Consider the following 21,339-nt stretch of genomic DNA (forward strand, 5'->3'; position numbering starts at 1 on the left):
ATGCTTTACACTAAAGATGCTGCCAAAATGACAAATGTGAGAATTTTGAGGATTCCTGCTTGAATTTTAAACCAGCTGGGCATAAACTCTCTGCCAAAACAAGTGTATTTCTCACAGGAGGTTGTGTTATTCCTGCTGCCATGACCATATGCTTAAGAAGGTAGAGTTCACCTAAAAGTCTTGGGAATAAACACATACGGTAAGATTTAAAAGTCATGCCAGTCGGGGTAGCCTCTTGTGGCTAGACCTTGTGGTTGTCTCACCAGTCTGACTGAAGTCATGGTGCCAAGTGCGGTTAGCGTTGCAGCAGATGATCCGAACCTGATGCAGAATGAGCACCGGAGCCATCTGGTTAGCTGTAACGTTATGACCTGAGCAATGAAAGAGCTGCTCTAATATCACTGCCTGAGTAACAGTTTCCTAGGATGCTGAGAGCAGTTTGATGAGCTTTTCCTGCTGTCCTTATTTCTGTTTATAAGTTGTGGTTCACCAAGCAGGGTGGGACTCAGGAGTTTGATTTTCCTGCGACGGGCACTGAGACAAGTGAAGGGAAGCAAACTGACATATCAATCCGGTGTGGTGTAACTGAAAACATGCTGCCTGTCTGACACACATAAACAGTTTGTTTGGCTAAAAGTTGCATTACTGAATGATTGCATCAGAGTAGAGAAGCTTTGAAATATTATATTTCAATGTAATACACATGTAGTAATGAAACCGCTATTGTTTATCTTTTGTAATTTACTTAAAAACTTGTTTTACCACAAAAATCACACCTATTTTTACTTTTTCCATAAGAATGGTGTTCATGCTACTCATCCTTTAAAATGGCAATAACAAATGGCAAAGTCACAGAGATACAGTACATATATACTTGTACATACATATATATTTCTACTGTCAAGCCCAAATGTCAAATGGTTGGCATGTCTGCCAACTACAACATTTTTGTGCTTCTTCTAACTTCTTTCTGCTAATTTCAGCTTGTTCTGCTCCTTTCAGCTTATTTTAGTAAGTTTCCGCTTTTCTACTGTTTCAACTACAATATAGCTGTTTTTATGCTAATTTAAGCTTTTTCAGCTAATTACACATTTTATGCACTCATTTAACCCTTTTCAGCCCAATTCAGCAATAATGTGCTTTCTCCATTTCCTTCTTGTAATTTCAGCTTCTTTCTTTTTTTTAGCTACTTTTCAGCGTTTTTTTTTTGCTAATTTCAGTTTTTTTCTGATCATTTCCACTTTTTATGTTCATTTCTGCTTCTTTTAGCAAACATTTGTTCTTTCTGCTTTCTTCTGCTATTTTAAGCTTGTTCTACCTTTTTCAAGTACGATACTTTTAAAAAAATTGTTTTACTAATTTCAGCTTTTTTCAGATAAATTCAAGTTTTACATAGTAATTTATGATATTTTCACCATAATTGCCAGTAATTTCTTTCTGCTAATTTCAGCTTGTTATGCTCCTTTTGGCTTTTTTCCCTGCTAGTTTCCACTTTTTCTGCTATTTCAGCTACTGTTTAGCTGTTAGCTAGTTTTGTGCTAAATTTAGCTTTTTCAGCTAATTCCACTTTTTTCTAACTCATTTCAGCTCCTTCCACTTCCTTCTGGTATTTTAAGCTTCATTCTGCTTTTTCAGCTATTCAGCCTTTTATTTTTATTTTTTTTTGTCAATTTCAGCTTTTTGAGCTAATTTCCTGATTTTTGTGCTCATTTCTGCTTATTTAATCCTAATTCAGCAAATATGTGTTATTTCTGCTTTCTTGTTCTTCTGCTTGTATTTCCATTTCAGCTGCGTTAGGTTTTTAGCTAATTTCAGCTGTTTTAGCTAATTTCTAGTTTGGCTTTTCATTCATCTTGCACGCTGCTGTTTATTTGGAGGGAAATCAGTTTAATCCATTATAGATTCTTGTGTTTTTTTCTTTACATAATTTTAACATTTATTTTCTATTAACTTGCATTGATTTTCTCTTGCTTTTGAATGATTTTCATTAAAAAAAAAAAAAGGTGTATTTACAAAAAAAAGAATATAAGTAATCCGAGTCTTTCAGTTCTGGTGCTTCATTTGGCTGCTGAGCTCTGCAGCATTAGACAGACATAGCAAGGGTAATTTCTGGGATAAGTCGAGAAATTATTTATTCATAAATATGTTCATCTGTCAAATGACTCTGTGTCTCATGACACTAATGGCAGCATACTATTTTACCCTTTCTACAGTGGCATCAGCTCAATTTTCAGCAATGATCACTGCCTCTCTAATGATTCCCTTCAGGCTAATATGTAGAACAATGAAGAAATACATTATCCAAAGTAATAGTGCTCCTTTTATTGAGACCAGGCATTTTATCCCATTCTAAATTGACCGAGTCAGACGCCTTTTGGGTGTTTCTTCCTACTCAAAGCACTATTGAGTTTCGAGCCCTTCATTTAGTCCAGATCAACATCCCCACCCAGACCAAATGGTCCACCTCAGATGACTCTCAAAACAGATTTCAAAGGGTGAGTTCTGGTCTCCAACCGTGTTTCCTCTAATCTTTGATAGCCCTCCAATGAGCCTCTTCTTGTTAAGTGTATCAAAAGCAGAGTCAAAGTTTTTTCTTTATTTCTTTTTTTTCTTTTTCAGCGTTTGGACAATCAAATGACCAAACAACTTTTACTCAAACTTTTTTTTTGTTAACACAAAAGTAACAATGCAATAAATAAATGTAAATGGTGCACAGCCCTTATTGGCTGTGTGACAGTGCTGTATTCTGCTCACCCACATTGTTTCAATTTGAGATTATTTTAAAACAGTTGTACAACTTGTATCTCATCAATGGTGTTAGCGCAGCAAAGCACTGCCTTGAGGGACTGTCAGTCATATCAAGAGGAATGAGGAGGAGGGGGGAAGTGCACCTTCGAGGAGGATACAGCTCTGCAGGGAGCAGAAACACTTGAAGACGTCGGCCCGCTGCCAAAAGCAGTTTGGCGGACCTCAGCTGACACAGCACTTTACAGCAGAGGCCACACAAGTTCTTTTTGGTTGAGGTTCAGAAGGCTGAGCTCTGAAACAAGCTTCACCACCTCATGCATGTAAATTCAATTCCGATTCAATTCAATTCAGTTTATGTATATAGCACCAAGTCACAACAGAAGTTGTCTCAAGCAAAAACATTCACATACATAACAAAGGCAATTAGTAAAGATATCTAAGAAAGTCAGCAGATTGTGTTGAATCTTCACTTCTCTCATCCTGAGAAAGCACAATGGCAACATGGAAAGGAAAAACTCCCTGTTAACAGAAAGAAACCTACAGCTGAACCAGAACCAGGCTCAGGACGAGCGGCCATCTGCTTCAACCAGCGGGGTTTGAAAGGACAGGAAGAAGAAACAAAACACAGAATGGCAGGTCCTTTCTATAGGAGGACAGACAAAAACATGTTAAGATAGAAATAATTACAAATACAAACAGAGCAAGTAAAGACGGCAGCAGAGTGAGTAAATGAGGTTCAGTTTGTCATTGCAGTCTAAGCCTATAGCAGCATAACTAAGGATTAGCTCAGGAAATCCAATTTGACCTAAAAGTTTCAACTCAACTCAACTCAACTTTATTTTGATAAATTAACAAAATTACAAAACAGGAAAACATAAAATGCTATTTTACAAATTTTATTTATTTATATTATATATTTATATATTATTTTTAAAAAAAAGACTTAAGCCTAATCTTGAAAGTACACAAGGTGCCAGCCTCACAGACAGAAACTGGAGGTTGATTCCACAAGAAAGAAGCCTAATAAATGAAAGTTCTGCCTCCCATTCTGCTTTTGGAAACTCTAGGAACCACAAGTAAACCTGCAGTCTGAGAGTCAAGTGCTCTGTTAGGAAAATATGGAACAGTAAGATATGAAACAATAAGACCTAACACAGAATAATCACTTTGAAAAATCACTTCTTGATGCTGTGTTCATTTGTGCTCGTTTGCTCGCGCAGACTCATGTTCGTGCTGCTGTTCGGCATGTTGCTTTTGTACTGCTAGTGCTTAGCGTATTTTTAGTTAACGTTTTTCTTAGTTCATATCTTAGATCGTATTACTGTTTTTCTTTTACATTTTATTTATTTGTTGGATGTAACTGGGACACTGTGTACACAATTTCATTCCACCACATGTACCACATGTGGCGCGTATGACAAATAAAAAAACGTTGACTTTTTACTTTGACTGTTGGGCAATAACCTTGTACCTCCAAAAACAAGACACAACTCAAAATAAAACAGCTAACAGGAAATAAAACAGCAAAAAAAAATAACCACTTTATTTTATTTAAAATATTATAAAATGTTATAGGTTGCTCAGTCTTAAAACTATAAACAAGGTGATCAACAGGGTTTATTTACTGTATGCTAAAATGTGGAATTGATGAAAATTTGACATGTAAGAATTTTGCCAGACAGTGACAGTTTATGATATATTATCGCTAATATCAAAGATATTCACAATGCTGTCAAATTTAATGGCTGAGGTATAGGAATAGGTGAAGAAATTGAATGTTTAATTTTAATCCAGCCAGTGAAAATCATAACAAAAATAAAATTATATATATATATATATATATATATATATATACATAGATTTTGTTCCACAGTTTTACATAGACATGAAGTATGCACATATTGTTTTTGGTGAGATACTGTTTGATTTCTCTTCTCTGTGTTAGAGAGTCATGAGTCTAACACCTTCAGGGTAGAAGCTGCCCCTCGGTCCAGTGGCTCTACACCCAATGCTCCACAACTTCCTTCCTGAGGGGAGTGTGGCAAAAAGTGTGTGTGCTGGGTGAGTGGGGTCCTTCATGATGCAGGTGGCTCTCTTCCTGCATCTAGAGGTGTAGATGTCTGTGATGGTGGGGAGGTTGACTCCAACAGACTTCTGTGCAGCCTTCACCACTCTCTGCAAAGCTTTTCTTTCTGCAGCCGTGCAGCCTCCATGCCACACGTAGATGCTGGAGCAGGATGCTCTCCACTGCACACCTGTAGAAGAAGGTGAGGACTGAGCTTCTCAGACCAGCTCGTCTCAGCCGCCAGAGGAAGTAGAGTCTCTGATGAGCTTTCTTGATCAGGCTGGTGGTGTTGTTGCCCCAGCTGAGGTTGTTATTCAGGTGCACACCCAAGTACTTGTAGCTGGAGACCACTAGGTCCACTAGGTAGGTGTGTTTGTTCCTTCTGAAATACATGATCATCTCCTTTGTCTTCTTCACATTGATGGAAAAGTTAATCTTCCTGCACCAGCTCTCAAGGTTTTCCACCTCCAGCCTGTAGCTGGACTACAGCAATGGAATGTTAAACTTAACATTCAACATTTTGAATTAAAGAAGACAAAATCTATGACCTTTACTGGTCCTGGTTTAACCATTTTGTTTTAACACCACAGTAGAATGGTTTATAGAGGAGTCCTGTTTAACTTTAACCAAGCCCGAAATAAAAAGAGGGGAAAAAAGGCCGTAACACGAGACGTGAGACACGTTCCCAGTCTTCCCTCGTCTCCACGAGTGTCCCCCAATGCTCTGTCCTTGGACCCCTCCTCTTCATCATTTACCTCCTTCCTCTAGGTCACATCTTCTGCAAATTTGGTGTCCATTTCCACTGTTATGCTGATGACACACAGCTCTACTTGTCAACAAAACCAAACTCCACCCACCCACCCTCCATCCTCACCGACTGTCTCAATGAGCTAAATCACTGGTTTTCTAACAATTTCCTACAACTAAACAGTGACAAAACAGAAATCATTCTTGTCTGTACCAAAAACTCTATCAAAATCAGAACATCTTTTCATTCCCCCTAACAACTCTCTGCTATCCCCCTCGCCTCAGGTCGTCTTGGTGTCATCCTCGACACCAGTCTCTCCTTCACTTCACACATCAACAATGTTACTCTGTCTGCCTATTTCCATCTCTGAAATATTAACTGTCTCCGCCCTTCTCGCACACCCCGCTCCACAGCCATCCTTGTGCACAGTCTTGTGACTTCCCAGATTAACTCCTGCAGCTCCCTTCTTTATGGCCTCCCCAAAAAATATTTTCAGAAGCTGCAAATGGTCCAGAACTCAGCTGTCCGTGTCATCACTCAAACCTCCTCCTATAATCACATCACCCCGGTCCTGCAGCAGCACCACTGGCTCCCGGTTAAATCACGCATTGTCTTCAAAATTCTTCTTCTCACTTTCAAAGCTATTCACAACCTTGCCCCTCCGTACCTATCTGACCTCCTACACATCTCCATCCCCTCTCGCTCTCTCAGATCCTCCTCTTCACTACACCTCCATGTACCCTCTGCCCGCCTCTCCACCATGGGGAGCAGGGCCTTCACCTGCTCTGCTCCTCATCTCTGGAACTCTCTACCCCCTGACTTACGAAACACCACCTCTCTTTCTCTATTCAAGACTACTCTGAAAACACCTCTTTACAATCACTTATCCTTAACTTTGCTGTATGTATTTTATATTCTTTATGTATTTTATATTTCCATTTATTCCTGTTGATCTTTGCAATGTGCTTGTTTGTTTTTACACAATCTTTCTGATATGTTTCTTACTGTAAAGTGTCCTTGGGTGTCCTGAAAGATGCTTTTTGAATAAAATTATTATTATTATTATTATTATAAAAAAAAACATTTGTTGTGACACAAAAAGAAAACAAACTACTTTGTACATGCATCTGCCCTCTACAAGAAAGGGTGGAGTCACCTTTTTCTTCTGAGAAGACTCAGGTCTTTTAACATCTGCAGGACCATGTTGCAGATGTTTTACCATTTGGTGGTCTCCAGCATCTTCTTCTACACTGTGGTGTGCTGGAGCAGCAGGGTGAAGAAAGCTGATGCCAACAGACTCAATAAACTCATCAAGAGAGCTGACTTAGTTGTGGCTGTGGAACTGCAGTCTCTGACAGAGGTTTCTGAGCAGAGGATGCTGAGGAAACTACTCCAGATCCTGAACAACACGTCACACTCCCAGCATGACTCACTGGATTCTTACTGCAGCACCTTCAGTCATAGACTGAGACCATCGAGGTGCTCCACAGAACACCACAGGAAGTCTTTCCTCCCTGTGGCTATCAAAACTTTTTCAACTCCTCTCCCTTTCTACACATAGGACAATAAAATTAATCTTGCACCACAATAAAACACTTTAATGTTTTCACATAAAACATTTCACACATGTCTGCACCTGACCTGTTTAGAGCTTAATTGCTGGTATTTTTATATACTGTTATTTTTTATATTCTCAGTGTTTTTTATATCAAGTGATTCTTATGTATGTTCCTTTGTACTGAAACTCTGGCACAACAGTTTCCTGCGGGATCAATAAATTATATCTTATCTTATCTTCAATAAAACAAGCAAAGGTTTATGGACTAACTTACCTAAATATTTATTTTACACACACACATAATCCAGTCACTGAGTTTTAAGAAAACTGGAAATTTATCACTGAAATGATAATGTCAATCCTGACATCAGTTTCAGTGTCAAAAGTACATCCCATGTATCCCAAAAAAGTTTTTCTTGGACGTTTACACGGTCATATTTTCATTGCCATTTTTTTTTTTTTTTCATATTTTGATTGCAACACTTGGAGCTTCAAGGCAAAAACTACGGCTTCTCAGCAGCAGAGTTCAGTGAATGCCAAACTGTCTGATCCATCCACCTTATATCAGTCATAAAACACAGAATTAAAAATAAATAAATAAAAACTTTTTCAAGTGAAGTGAAAAAAAAGGTTTGTTTGGGTTGTTAATGGTCTGTTTCCTGTGAGATAAATGATAACTGGATTTTACTAATATAGCAACTTTCTATCAAACCAGGATACTCAAAGCATTTTACAACAAAATCTGTGCCCAAATTTACCCATCCACAAACATATTCATACATCATTCTAAACTAAATAAATCATTCTACATAGACTAATCTATGGAGATAACTTTTGAGACTAATTTATCTTCTACTAATCAGTGCTTTAAATCAGGTCTCTCTTGTAAACAAGTCCTCGAGGCTCAATGGGATTTACCTGTCTAAAAAAGGTTGAATGAATGAAAAAAATCATTCATACACTGATGGGACACATCAGATGAGGGGTTCTGTGTGTTACCCAGGGACACTATTACATGTGACTGCATAAATTTAACAAATGAGAAAAACACATTTTGTTAGATGATAGATGTGTGTACAAAATGAATTAAGTCAATGTAATTAGGTGGCAGATACCAAAGTTCATGCTCAATAATCCAGGTAAAAATCCAACAATGGTCAGTCAGGTCATCTGGACGGTTTCTTTTTTAAGCTGATATGTTTTGTCCTTCATCCAAAGGACTTAGGTGGAAGATATTTGTAAAGAATATTAGAGGGGGGAAAAAAAAGAGATACAATATATTAGTTATCCTTAGTGGTTGATCTAAACGGGCAGCACGGTGGCGCAACTGGTAGAGCTGCTGCCTCTCAGCGAGCAGGTCCTTGGTTCAAACCCCAGTCCAGGGGCCTTCTGGGTGGAGTTTGCATGTTCTCTCCGTGCATGCGTGGGTTTTCTCCGGGTGCTCCAGTTTCCTCCCACAGACCAAAAACATGCATGTTAGGCTGATTGGTAACTCTAAATTGTCCCTAGGTGTGAGAGAGAGAGTGAATGGTTGTTTGTCTCGTTTGTCTCTATGTGGCCCTGTGATGGACTTGCGACCCATCCAGGGTGTACCCCGCCCCTCGCACAGTGATTGCTGGACATGGGCACCAGCGACCCCCGTGACCCAAAATGGAACAAGCGGGTAAAGATAATGGATGGATGGATGGGTTGATCTAAACAAATTTAGTTTATTCTTATGGCCAGAGTTATATTTAGGTTTAAAATAACTTTTGTTCTCTCTTCAGACCCTCTATATTTGAAGTATTGTTCCATTCATGTGAAATAACTGACCCTTTTACTTTTATGACTCATTGACAGCACTGTGGTGAAGTGAGTTAAAGACATAGAGGACTTTTGGATGTGTTACCATCTTGCTGTTATAATGTTCTTAAGGCACGTGAGAGCAAAGAGTGACTGCAGCTCGAGCTAAATAAACAAATTATATCTGGGGGGGGGGGGGGGGGGGTTGCAGATGAATGCTGCAAGTCAGAATACGTGAAAGCTTAAAGATTGACAGATTACGCAACAAAGTAATCATTAATCTGTGAATCTTACACATCAAAAGCCAAAGGGGAAAAAAAAAAAGTGAAATACAATTTTTAGAAAGATTGGCATCTTATTAACATTGCACCAGACAAATGCCACATTGTAATTTTAAAGCCTAGCGGAGTCTTGCTGAGAAAGAAAACTCTGAAATTTTTAAGTAGTATAGCTCACATGGGGTGAGTCTGGAAACATTTCAAAATAGATAGCTGGCACTTGATTTAATTGATTTTTAAATAAACAATAATCCAGTGCTTACGTGCCCAGGTGTAGGACTGTCAAGAAGATCTGTAGAAGGCAGAAAATGGTGAGTATAATCCTTATGTGATCTTGATTTATTATTAGAAAACATTAGTCTTACAGGTCTCTGTTTAGCAGGTTCAGAGAGGAATCCAGGATCGGAGTTATGGCAGTGATGAAGGTGAGTTGCTGGCTGGATGGAGAGTGACAGGACGGACCTAAGGATGTCTGTATGTCGACACCAGGATTTCACAAGGAGTCTCAAGAAAAAGGTTCATGCAGGATGCTGGGTTTGATGGCCTTACTTGGAGACACGAGGAGAACCAGACGTCCAAGAAAGAGCACAAAGAAACACAAGATTAGTAATTTCTCTCTTAGAGAAGGTTTGCTAGGGCTGTAGATTTGAACCAGCAGTATCAAATGTTCCAGCAGTGAGAAAATCATTCCACCAGCCTTGTACTGTATATCCACGTGATCATCAGCAGGATAGGGAACAGCTGCTGATGGTTGGCGCCACCCCGACACTCAGGAAGTTGAAAGAACTGTGATTAATGGAAATAGCCAAAATCCCCACACACATGAGAGGGTATGTGAGGATCAAACTAACCAGACAGCCACAACCAATGAGATTTTTTTAATGTTTGCTGACTATTGTTTACATAAAAATGTCACTCAGACTGAGGCTACATGGTTAGGGTTAGTTGAATAAAACAAATCCTGCAAACAAATCTTGAATCCCCTAAAAACACATAAACAAATTAATGAAATTTGCACCTTAAAGGACATACTAATGTCCTACTAATAAAATGATCATTATTATTATTATTATTATTATTATTATTATTATTATTATTATTATTATTATTATTATTATTATTATTATTATTAATGTTATTATTAAACCTTTATTTTACCAAGTAGGTCTCGTTGAGATTAAAAATCTATTTTTGAGCAGAGACGGCCAAGAATGGCAGCAGCACACAGACAATTACCAATCATAAAACCACAGATATCAAAACACAGTTAAAATACATAATGGAAAATTAAAGTTAAAAAAATATTAAAAATTAAATTGTGACTAAAATAGAATTTGATATCAGTTAAAACATTTACAAAATGATTAATAATGGCCTTCAAGTCAAGTCTGATTTATTTATATAGTGCATTTTAAACAGGAACTGTTACCAAAGGGCTTAACAAAAAGATCACAGCATCAAATAAAAAATAAAAAGATTACAGCATCAGGAATAAAAACATAAGAACACAAAATATAATCAGGAACAATGAAATACTAAATCAGATCACACCGTCAAATGTCAGTGAGTACAGATTGGTTTTCAGGAGAGATTTAAAAGCAGAGACTGAGGTGGCCTGTCGAATGTTGATGGACAGATTATTCCAGAGTTTAGGGCCCATGACTGAAAAGGCTCGATCGCCTCTGAGCATCAGCCTGGTTTTTGGTACAGCCAAAAGCAGCTGTTCTGATTATCTCAAAGCCCGAGAAGGAGCATAAGGATGAAAAAGTTCAGAGAGGTATGACGGTGAAATGCCATTAATGCATTTAAATGTCAGCAGGAGAATTTTAAAATCGATTCTGACGCACAGGAAGCCAGTGAAGGGAGGACAGAACCGGTGAAATGTGCTCAAACCTGTGAGTTCCTATTAGTAGCCAGGCTGCAGCATTTTGGATGAGCTGGAGACGTGAAAGTGAAGCCTGACTGACCCCAACATAAAGCGAGTTACAGTAGTCTAGCTGGGTTGTAACAAATGAATGGACTAGTTTTTCAAGGTCAGATCTGGTCAGCACAGACTTAAGCTTAGCTATTTGCTTTAGCTGAAATAAGCTTTTTTGAAGAACAAAGTTAATCTGCTTATGAAACTTAAAGTCCAAGTCTAAAACTATCCCAAGATTGGTAACAGACTGCTTTAGATATACTGAAAGGAGTCCAGGTTTACAGGATCAGATACAGTGGTAGAACTAGGGTTAAACACAATGACCTCAGTTTGCTGATCATTAAAACTTGAAAAGTGTATAGCCATCCAAGTCTTGATGTCATCAAGACATTTTAGCAAAGGGTGAATGGAGCAGGAACTATTAGGTTTTAAGGGCATATACATCTGAGAATCATCAGCATAACAGTGGAACGAAAGACCATGTTTCCTCAGGATAGACCCTAAGGGGAGCAGATACAATGAAAACAGAAGGGGTCCAAGAATGGAGCCGTGTGAGACCTCGCAGAAAAGAGGCACAGAAGCACATAAACGATTACCAACATTAACACAAAAACTCCTGTCACGATATGAATGGAACCATTCTAACACTGCACCGGTAATCCCAACCCAGTGTTCTAGCTGCAATAAAAGGATACTGTCAACAGTGTCAAAGGCAGCGGTAAGGTCAAGGAGTACCAGGATCACAGACTGACCAGAGTCATTCGCTAGAAGCATGTCATTACAGACCTTTACCAAGGCTGTCTCGGTGTTGTGTAATTGTAACAAGACTAAGAGACTAAGTCCTTGATCTTCCAGTTTTTTTGCAGTTAATTCCAGTCTGAGAGCAGCAACCTGGAAGGATGTTTTGCTGTGAGCAGTAGGAACCTTAGGTTACGATAGTAAAAATAACTCATCTGAGCGCAGAAGAAAACCTAGTGAAGATTTCCTAACAACAAAGGACATGAGGTAAGATGGGAGGAACCCAAGATGACTTTGTAAATAAAGTTACAGTATACCAATGATAGAAACTGCAGGTGGATAAGGATATACAGAAGAAAGGGTGAGTAAAGGCTCCAAGACCAATGATAAAATATAATGTTTTATGATATAGAGTCCAACAGCTGCAACCAGTGAGAGGATGCATGCATATAAATCATATTTCTGTAGTCTAAGATGGGCTAAAATCTGGTGGTGACAAGATGTTTTCCAGCCTCAAAAGGTAGGAAAGATCTAATTCTGAGGGACAAAACAACAACATTGGCACATTGGCTTCAATTTTTTTACCTGTTGCTGAATGTGGAGAGCAAAGGCCAGATACTGTATTCATCAATAATAAAACCTAAGTATTTGTTGTATACTGAGATACTACTTTGATCTGAAAGGCTTGACAAGTGATAAGGGGTGGCAACAACTGTGGTATAGATATGTTTGTTAGTATTAGAAAACAGCTTTATGTCATGACCCAGATTGCACAGAACCACATTAAAAGCTGTTTGAAGCTTTTCAAAAGCACTTTGTTGGCAGCACAATATAAGACAATGTCTTCAGCATAAAAATAAAAATAAGCATGTGACATATTTTCATTTAAATTGTTCATATCCACCCATCCATCCATCCATTATCTTTACCCACTTCTTCCTTTTCAGGTCACAGGGGTCACTGGTGTACATATCCTGCAGTCGCTGTGCGAGAGGTGGGGTACACCCTGGACAGGTCTCCAGTCCATCACAGGGACACATAGAGACAAATGAGACAAACAACCATTCACACTCTCACTCACACCTAATGATAATTTAGTTACCAATCAGCCTAAGATATGCTTTCGGTCTGCAGGAAGAAACCATAGTACCTGAAAAAAAAAAAAACACGCACACACAGAGAGAACATGGAAACTCCACGCAGAAAAGTCCCCAGCCGGGATTTGATCTGGTGACCTTATCACTGAGAGACAGCTGCTTTACTAACTGAGCCACTGTGCCACCCTTAAAGTATTAATATGGGTTGTTAATAAAGAGGACCTAGGATAGAGCCTTGTGGAACACCATTTGAACTTGCACACACTGTGACCTGTTAGACAAGTACTGTAGATCATAAACCATTCCACTGCTTGCTGAGATAGTTTAATGTCAAGGAGCCTTTTCAATAAAATTTCATAGTCAGCTGTAGATAAAACTTTTGACAAATCAATAAAAAGAGCTGCACAGTTGCAGCTCTTTTTATTAAATGAAAAGGCCTAGCATTCCTCGAAGAAATGCATATCACCCACCATCTTTTACATCAAAGTTGTAGAATAAGATCATATCATGTTGTGAAATGGCAGTGTTTATTATTATAATTAATTTATAACAGACAGAGTTAACTCCAAAAAATGTAATTTTAACATTGTTATTGGTGTTCTATCTATTAGTGCTCAGAGTATGTTTGGTGTCACTTGAGGCTTCTATTACACCAAATCTTAACTGCAAAATGTTATACTTATAGCTTATTTTGTGTCTTCAAATGTCAGTTGGCTGTGGCAACCATCTTAACTTGGTTTGAATCCAAATTAAATCAGTTATACTGTAGATGTACATCCAATGATTACATTCACCAAGTTTTATTCAAATTCATCCAGTTTTTTAAAAAAAAATTGTGAACAGACACAAAATATGTCTCTTAGGATCTAGTTCATAACTTTTAACTCTGTAGCCAAAAAAGCAAATGAGCCCAAACTGCCTCACCTTTGGTTGATAATATCAGTAGTGTTATTAGTCCTTGAAACAGTTGAGATTTGGAGCCAGACATTGATTTGGGTGGTATAGTGGTGTGGATGGCACAATTAGAAATTTCTGGTCGCAATCTTGGCTGGAAATAAAAGAACATAACACTAAAACTCTTTTGGCTTAAGAGTTCAAACGCAGATAGAGGTTTCATCAGGTTTATGGTAGGTTTATTTTATTGTACTGCATTTTGATTTGTCTTTATTGCACCTTGTCTAATTCATAAGTGTAGGACCTAACACTAGACAACAGCAGAACACGGTTTCTTTTAATGTAGCTCTTAGATTACTTTCTCGTAGTCTCTTTGATTTTGGCCTCAGCCTAAAAGTACACAATGAACACGATCTTTATTGCGTTACCTCCTGACCGTAAAGTTGACTCCTGTTGAAAGCTTGGAACTTTTTCTCAGCTCTTCAGCTGCAAAATATCTCTTGATGGAGAGGGATTGCAGACCTCTCTCGTGTCGTTTAGCAAAGCCTTTGTGTTCACATATTGAAAGATAAATAATACGTTCGCATGTGTAAATCGTACAAATAAGATCAAATAAACAAGATCAAGCAGTAGTACTTCTGCAGTGTCATACAAACTTAAACCCATGCATATTAAATGAAGAGCTGAGACAAAATGAGTTTATGAGCCAAATGCAGACTCCTAAACACATTGAATGTCGTGCGTTCAGAAACCAAACACTCACTCCACCAAAGAACACAAAATAACCCCATATGTAAATCCTGCATATATTGAAAATATCAAAAGTCTGTATTTTGCTCAACATCATATTGCTCATTATAACCCTGTGTGGCCTTTGCGCAGGTCTACCTAACTTGACGTCAGAGATCCACCGCTGAATGGGAGACACATGGAAGGTAATCGTGAAGGTTATTGTACCAGAGTGACTTGGGTTTATTTGATTTTGGACCTCACATGGTCAGAACATCACTTGTCAAATGTTTCATCTGGTTTAAAATCACTCTCATATGCAAGTGACTACAACAGCGCCAAGCAGCAGATATGATTTCTAAATGTTGTTTACAGAGAGGGAAAAAAGTTATATTGGCTCCTCATTTCTCATTTGAGAACAATCGCTTGTTTTTTTTCCATTCAAGTTTTTCACCAGCCATGTGGCATTGTAAGTCAGCATGAGACAAAGATAAAAAAACAAACTGTTGTCATTCAAATAAACAATAATACAACTCAATTTCTGCTCTCATTCTCAAATTCCGTTATTTTATTTATTTATTTATTTTTGTCGGAAAGCAGAACAATTTGAAGTTGTGATGGAAAAACTTGTTTTTATTGGAGAACCAAATTAAATGCTGCACAAAGCAAGACCCAACCAAGAACAGACTTCTGCTTTAAAACTACTTAAACTGATTAATTATGTGTTTTGTACGGTGACCCTATGGTGGCCCTGAGGTGTAAATGGACATTTGAAAAAAACGGAATTACATTTCAAAAAACAAAATTACATTTGAAAAAACACAACAAAAACACAATATTAAAAAAAAAGGAATTACATTAGAAAAAAACTGAATTACATTTGAAAAAACTGAAGCGGAAGTGGTCAAAGTGGAAGTGGCCAAAGTGGAAGTATCAACGTGGAAGTGGCCAAAGCAGAAGTGGTGAAAAAAACGGAATTACATTTGAAAAACTGAAATACATTTGAAAAAAATGAAATTACATTTGACCGAACAAAATTGCATTAAGCCAAAGCGGAAGAGGCCAAAGCAGACGTGGTGAAAAAACAGAATTACATTTGAAAAAATGTAATTACTTTAAGCTAAACTGGGGGTGACAGGTATTTGTGTTTTTATTGTGTTTTTTCAAATGTAATTTCATTGTTTTTAATATAATTCCATTTTTTTTCAAATGTTGTTCATTTACACCTCAGGGCCACCATAGTTTGGGCTAAATGTTAAACGATACAATTTAAGGTACAAGTACTGCAGTTGGTTATGTCTTCATTTGAACATGTTCAAACTCTACCCAGCAGCAGATTTTAATTTTAGAAATTCCTGGAATGTTTCAATTATGTACGAGCTCATATTCTTGGTAAATTGCTTCATAAAAATTAAAGGGTAAATGAACAAACAAATAAATAAGACATCTTTTTATTTGAAATTTGTTACATCGACTACATGAAAGTGAAATACATATATATCTGTTTAGTCAAGAAAATGCAAATTATAAATATGTTATTTGGGGAATAACCAGTGATTTAAAATAAATTAAGGCAGGTATTATTCCTTTGGTGTAATGTTTACATTTCATTTTATAATTAAAAAAACAAAAACATTCTCATTTTGAAATCTATTTTTTAAGTTATTAACCCCTGAGCCATGCTTATTAGAAAACTGCAGAATGTGTTGTTAAATGAATTAAGTGAGCACTAGAGTGGATGTGTCAGCCAGTTCCTTTAGAAAGTCTTTGGAATGACTTTGTGGTTTTTCTGACACACATTTTTTGCAGCGTTTCAAATGGAATGAAGTAGTGACCTCACATAAAGTGTCTGCAGCCCTGGAGTTTTACTTCAGCTGATGCTAGGTTACGTCACCCCACGCATGCAACTTGTCCTCAGACATTACGGCAGGGATGACTTAAAGTCCTTTATTTTTAGTTGTAAGTAATTCTATTACATCCCTCTGTAGTGATCAGTTCTACTTTTCTTCTTTAAACAATTATTCAAGTGGTTTTAGCAAATGCTCTGTCCTTAAAGTTTACCCGTCAGACGGGCCATTAGTTTCATTTTATCTTAGACAACATAAATATCTATTTAAAAGGATTCAGAATTCCATCAGCGTAGCTGTGATATTTCATAACGACACATATTGACTAGTGCTTCTAGTTACATTTAACAGAGAATAATTAATCTGATAAGCCGTGAAGCCTCAATAATAATTTAAATGGCCAAGTGAAGGTCAGCTGACAGTTTCTCCATTCAGCTAGAAGCGAACGTTTAGCATCTCAATGGGACACAAGCATAGTATTTTACATTTTTCATTAATACTTTTTCATCTAGATATATCAGCAGCGATTACAGTGGTTTATTAAATGTGATGGTAGCAACAGCATTATATGATGGCTGTACAATAATTTGGATGTTAGACTGTGATAGGTCTAAATGAAATTAAAACATTTTTGACTTAACTATTTTACATGCTTTAGAACAGTCATTTAGAAAGCAGAGGATTTTGATAAATATTTTGGATATTTTGGGAAGTGAAGTACAGTAGTCCCTCGCTACTTTGCCGTTCGCTTTTCGCGGACTCGCTCTATCGCGCTTTTCAAATAAGTTTGGACACGACACACAATTGGCTGATTGATGGATGAGCCACACGAATGGCATGGAATTTTTATTTTAAATAAATTACTTTAAACTATTTAGCACCTGTCTGCAGCCCACAGCTGAACAAAAAGCTTCCGTATGCACGAGTGTGCAGCCCAAGCTGCAGGAGATGCTTCCTCAGATATCCGCTCTGCAGTGAAGTGGGCGTGGCCAAGAGCTCTGGCAGGTGGCAGAGAGCAGCCTGAGGCAGAGAGCTGAAATCATGACCTGCTGTGCTCTTTTATAGCATTTAGAGTTTAGAAACATTGTTTAGAATACTGCAGGAGTGTGGGGAGGGTTTAAAGTGCAATATATATATATATATATATATATATATATATATATATATATATATACTAAAACAAACTACAACTTGTACTACTATTCCTACTTCGTGGTTTTTCACTTATCGTGGGTCTTCAGGGTATGGATCCACCGCAATAAGCAAGGGACTAGTGTATAATTACAAAAGACATAAGTGAATGGTTATATTATGTTGAATGTCAGCACATTTTAATGATGTAAAGTAAATAAATGGATTTGCGTACCATACAATTTGAGGTTCAGCAAGCATCATCCCAAACATACATATACATATTAGTCACCTTGAATTGATTCATAATTGAATAACGGACTGAAGAACGGTCAGGTTTGTAACATGTTAGGAGTTCAATGTAAATGTTTGTGGTTGTGTGAAATGTTCTGCTGTTGAGTACAACAACACACACTGCTTCAGTTGAGTTCCTGTAAAATGACTAATAATACAAACGACTCCACTAGATTTAAAACTAGCTGTCCATCCATTATCTTTACCTGCTTCTTCCTTTTCAGGTCACTGGGGTCACTGGTGCCCATATCCAGCAGTCACACTGTGAGAGGTGGGGTACAACATGAACAGGTCTCCAGTCCATCACAGGGCCACATAGAGACAAATGAGACAAACAACCATTCTCTCTCTCACTAACACTTGATGACAATTTAGAGTTACCAGTCAGCCTAACATGCATGTTTTTGGTCTGTGGAAGGAAACCGGAGTACATGGAGAAAACCCAAGCGTGCATGGAGAGAACATGCAAACTCCATCCAGAATGGCTCCAAAGACCAGGATTTGATCCTGTGACCTTCTCACTGAGAGGCTCTACCAAATGTGCCACTGTGCTACCCAGATTTTAAAATTACTGATAAATTAAATATTGTCGAAATACTGCTCTGCATTAAATGAATTAAATTAACATCATCTTGTTGTTTGTTTTTGGTTTTGCAGTGACATCAGAAGTCTTCATTCACAGTGAAACTTTTTTTTTTTTTTGCATGATGATACATCTCTGCTGCACCATCCTGCTTCCATGTGTTTTTTGTCACATGTGCACCAAACCCCCAACACTCTTTTTTTTTTTTCAAACAGTCTGAAAAAAGTAGCACAGCAGCTTTAGAGTAACTTCAAAAACATTCACACCATAAAATATGTGTGGTAATAAAATGAACATTGGAATAAACACTCTTAAAGCAAGGGTTTATTTACGTTTCAGGTTTTAATGCCACTCGGATCCTAAAATAGCTGGAGAACAAAATGTATATAAAATCACAAATCAGTGATTGACAGTTGTTTTGTTTTTCATGTTTGCATGTTAAAATGTATTTCATTGCAATCCATGCAGAACATGGTTGGCGTTGTTTTGCTGAAACAAGCAATTTTTCACTAGAAAACATGACGTCTGAATGGAAGTGAGCGTTTCCAGAAACGTCTCCTACATGTTTTAGTTGTTGGAGGTTTAAACTGTACTAATCAACTGCTATGAGTAATTCTGATCAGTTAATATGTATTTTACATAGAGTAGTAGTGACAAATGGTTGCAGCATAAAAAAATGAGGGCCTGCTTAAACGCAGAGGCTGTGTTTTGTAAAAGCTGAAGGAATGCAGCAGGAGGAAGCAGCAGATGTGCAGCAGCTCTCTGATAACACCTTATCCTGTGTGATAACACCATAAAACTCATAGATTTACAAAGGTCTTCTGTTTAGCTCCTGGGAAAATAACTTGTGTTGGATGGTGAAAAAGGTCGAAGGAGGGTCTCCCAGGAGGTGGAGCTGACTGTCACCTTGAAACCACAGCATCTTCATGGTATTTTCAGAATTGATTTGCATTTTGGGGTTCGCTGCCCTTTTTCATCAATTCTCCAGATCTGTTTGTATCCTGTTAACATATCTTTCCTGTTTAAATAAAGTGTTATAAAAAGTGTGAAGTCGTCCCTATTATTCCTCCGGCCAACGAACCTGCATGAGAGTAAGAGAGACGCTCTTAACATAGGTCAAAACTTTCCATTTTGATTGCTCAGTTATTTACTTCTTCAGTGGAATATTTATTTGTTTCATAAATTTGTAAAATGACATAAATCTACAATATAAGCTAAATATCATTTTTATAGTTAACACTTTGCGCATGTGCATTCACATTCATTCCAGTTTAAATATTCAGAATCAGTGGTACCAAATTGCATGTTTTGTTTTTCAAAAAAAAATAAATGTATACGAAAATTTTCTGAATTAAGAGCCTCTTTCATTTGGTCTATTCTTCTGATTTCAGATTGCAGCCTTGTTCTAAGTGATGCAATAAGGCACAAGACCAAGAAAAGTACTCACAAGAGTGTGTTCAGTATTTCTACTGCACACGTTGAATTAATGAGCCCTTCACTAAATACTTAAGGTCATCATAAAAGCATTGGAACATTTTCTAAACTCAAATCTTAACACCAACCTTTTGGAATTCTTGGAATTGCTTTTGACTTGTAATGCCATAGCTCTCATGTGAAGAATAATTAGACGATATTGTGAAGGCTTTCAGGGTGACTGAACTTTTTCCACGTTTTAATCATCTCAGTGTCTGCTCAAAGCCCATGAGTATTTTGGTCATGGAATTGCAATAAAGTGAAGACAAATGAAGACACAAGTGCTCGCTTTAAAAGAGGCAGTAAAAGTTCTGTTGTTCGTGAGACTGTGTTCAACTTGTGGTTACTTTATGCTTCATGCAGTTTTAAACAAAACCATGAAGAATGAAGAGAATTAAATGAAGCTTTATCACACCTGTTAGTCTTTGATGGACTGCTGTTCTGTGGCAATTAGGATGAAATAATGCCTAAATAGTTTTGATGGTCTGTAATTGTTTTATTTCTGGAGCCTAAGGGTCCAGTGAAAGTTAAGCACATAGATGTTAGTTACAAAAACTTTTTTTTGTTGGGTGTATAAACTTGCCAAAATAAACAAAGTGGCCACCAGATCATAATCGAACACACTCTGTGGAATATGAGGATAAAAGCATTTGAAGTAGCAATATACAGGTATGTATATACTGTCCAGTTTGGCAACCCTACACTGCAGAATGACAAGACCACCGCTGCCGTGGCAGGAAGGACACTCCATGTGCAAGGCTGCCCAGGATGTCGTCCACCATCTCGGCCCGGGTCCGGACCAGCACCACGGAGAACAGAACCAGGCCGAACCCTGCCACTCTCTGCATGTTCTTTGCTCCCTCAATTGATGCCATTTTGACAGAAAGCAGCAGCCGGAAGCACTGCTGGCTTCTGGGTCGTGTAGTTCTTTTGACTTGCGTTACAGTGTATGATTTAAGAAAAAAAAACTACAAAATCACGGCACCTGTCCGAAGTATATTTTTGTTTGTTTTGCTTTTGTTTTTTTGTCCAGTTGGTTCCTGCTCCCATCTACTTCCATTAACTTTTTATCCTGTGCAGTCCCAATCACATCATTAAAGTTGACAGTCGTGTGCCGTGTACAATCTAACGTTGAAAAACCGCAAAAGAGTGAGTCTACGAAAGTCAAACTAATGTGGATGGGAAAGGTGAAGCACCCACACCTGCCTTCACCCTCATTTGCCACACTATGGGCCTTTAAGCAAGGCCCTTAACCCGCCTCATCTGCTCCCCCAGGCGCCCCAGATAGCAGCTCTCTGCTCCACACAGAGGACTGTGATAGCTCGACGGTCTGTGGTTGCATCATGAAGGACATCTGGTGTAAAAAAAATTGCCAAGACTTCGTGTGACTTAGGTCGCTGTGGCGACCTCTGAAGAAGGGATAAGCCGAAAGAAGAAGAAGAAAAAAATTATATAT

Source organism: Nematolebias whitei, chromosome 3, assembly GCF_014905685.2.
Source record: "Nematolebias whitei isolate Nwh7 chromosome 3, NemWhi1, whole genome shotgun sequence".
Lineage (NCBI taxonomy): Eukaryota > Metazoa > Chordata > Actinopteri > Cyprinodontiformes > Rivulidae > Nematolebias > Nematolebias whitei.